The sequence below is a fragment of the Ooceraea biroi genome, unplaced genomic scaffold, assembly GCF_003672135.1.
Source record: "Ooceraea biroi isolate clonal line C1 unplaced genomic scaffold, Obir_v5.4 UnassembledTig33, whole genome shotgun sequence".
Classification (NCBI taxonomy): Eukaryota; Metazoa; Arthropoda; class Insecta; order Hymenoptera; family Formicidae; genus Ooceraea; species Ooceraea biroi.
This window is the reverse complement of record NW_020825126.1, coordinates 3,470-5,717: the sequence shown is the minus strand read 5'-3', so window position 1 is coordinate 5,717 and position 2,248 is coordinate 3,470. Positions and strand designations below refer to the sequence as shown.

The 2,248-nt window shown below is 28.0% G+C and overlaps 2 pseudogenes; both read right to left on the bottom strand.

Annotated features, from left to right (window-relative positions):
• Window positions 1-309: 309 nt before the first annotated feature.
• Window positions 310-969, bottom strand: LOC113563503 (annotated as a pseudogene).
• LOC109611539 lies at window positions 969-1,720 on the bottom strand (annotated as a pseudogene).
• Between the last annotated feature and the right edge of the window lie 528 nt (window positions 1,721-2,248).

Here is a 2,248-nt window from a genome sequence, read left to right as displayed (position 1 = left end):
GTGCTTTTAATATTTTCCTTTCCCTTTATATATGTTAATATTATTACTTCATATATTTTTATATTAAAACTAGTATCAAGCTAAAGCTTTTAACATAATAAATGTGTCGGTTAGGTTGCTAAGTAAATAATATTCTTGGTTAGGTTAATAACAGACTACTCTACGTAAGCCTGTGGTTAATAATAAGTAGTGAAGCAAAAATGGTAAGTATCAATGGCGCTCAAAAATAACTATCAGCGGTTATACATTAATAATTAATATTGCAAATAAAAAAAATTAAAAATGGGTGTGAGGTGGACGTCAGGACGTCACAATAAATAAAAATAAAGATCCAATAATAACATGGAGGCCGTGGAATCCTGTTGCTATGAAAAAAGTAGATCCATAAATTGAGTCTGAAATTGTAAAGGGGGATTCTAAATATTCAGTGAATTGAATAAGTGTGAAATATAAACCTAAAAGGAGGGTTACTAGTAAATTAAATTTTCTTTTATTTAAATTATAATTTAATATATTATGGTGAGATCAGGTAATTGTTAGCCCTGAAGTAATAAGAATAATTGTATTGAGTAGGGGGATATCAAATGGATTAAAAGGATTGATATCTGAGGGAGGTCATAGTTGTCCAATCTCAATAGTTGGGGATAAGGACGAGTGGAAATAAGCTCAAAAAAAGGAAATAAAGAAAAAAACTTCTGAGGTGATAAATAGTAATATTCCTAGACGTATACCGCTATATAATACCAAAGAGGTGTGGAAGCCTATGAAAGTGGCTTCGCGGGTCACATCTCGTCATCATATTATTATACATAATAAGGTTCCGAGAATTGAAAGAATTGATAAAAAATAGTCTAATTTATGTATTCATGCGACCATTGTTACTAAATTATTAAAAATTCTTATGGAAATTAGTAAGGGTCATGGCCTAGGGGTTACAAGATGGAATGGGTGAAGGAGATTTTTTGTCATATTTTTGGAAATGGTATTATTTTATTAAGTAAAAATTAACTTTCTCTTCTGTATAAAGTTAATAGAATTGAGAATACATAAGATTGGATAATTGCAACAGCAATTTCTAAGATAAGAAGTAAAGTTTGAGCAGAAATTAATAATAATGTAAATATTATAATTGATTTTCTTGCCGATCCAATTAAGGACATAAGAAGATGACCTGCAATTATATTGGCAGTTAAACGGACAGCTAATGTTAGGGGTCGGATTAACAAGCTGATTGATTCAATGATAACTATAAAAGGTATAAGAATTAAAGGAGTTCCCTGGGGAGTTAAATGGGTGCATAATTCATTAAAGAAGTTGAATAAGGAGAAAATTATTATTCCGGATCATATTCTTAGGGATAGGGGCAGGCAAATACTTATATGTCTAGTAGCTGTAAAAATGTAGGGGTATAAACCTATGAAATTGTTAAATATAATAAAAATAAATAAGGTGATAAGAATAATTAGGTTAGAGTATGAGCGGTTGATTAAAGTTTTGAACTCTTTATGTATATATAGGGAAAGTGAGGTTCACAATATTATTAAGCGGGATGGTAAAATTCAGTATTGAAATGGTAGGAATGTAAAAATGATTATTATTCTTAATCAATTTAGAGGGATAAAAAAGTTAGTTGAAGGGTCAAAAATTCTAAAAATATTGGATTGTATCATTTTTTATTTTAAAATATTATTTTATCAATATCAATGAATTTTTTTAGATGATTCCATTGAAGGGTTAAAAACAATTTTGTAATTAATAAAAGAGTGTAGATGGGAAATTGTTATAAATATGAATATACATACGATAAATAAAATTGAAAGTCATATAAGAGGTTTTATCTGTGGAATAAAAGAATATTATTTTTATAATATTGTAATATTGTTAAATTGACGATTTAATGTTTTAAGGTTAAACTAATTCTTTTCATTAAAAATAGATTTTACTAATATTATTTGATTTAAAAAATCAATACTTTTTCAGTCATTTAATGGGGGGGGGGGGGGTAGGTGGAGTAAAGAACGAGTAAATAAATTTAATTTAATGAAATTGAGATTTATAAGAAGGGTGGGTTTTTATATTTATTATTGAATTATTAATCATTTTTTAAAGTAATTTAAATTTGTTGATTCGATTACAATTGGTATAAACCTGTGGTTTATACCACAAATTTCTGAACATTGTCCGTAAAATAATCCTGGGCGGTATATAAATAAATTGGATTGATTAAGGCGACCTGGGGTTGAATCTA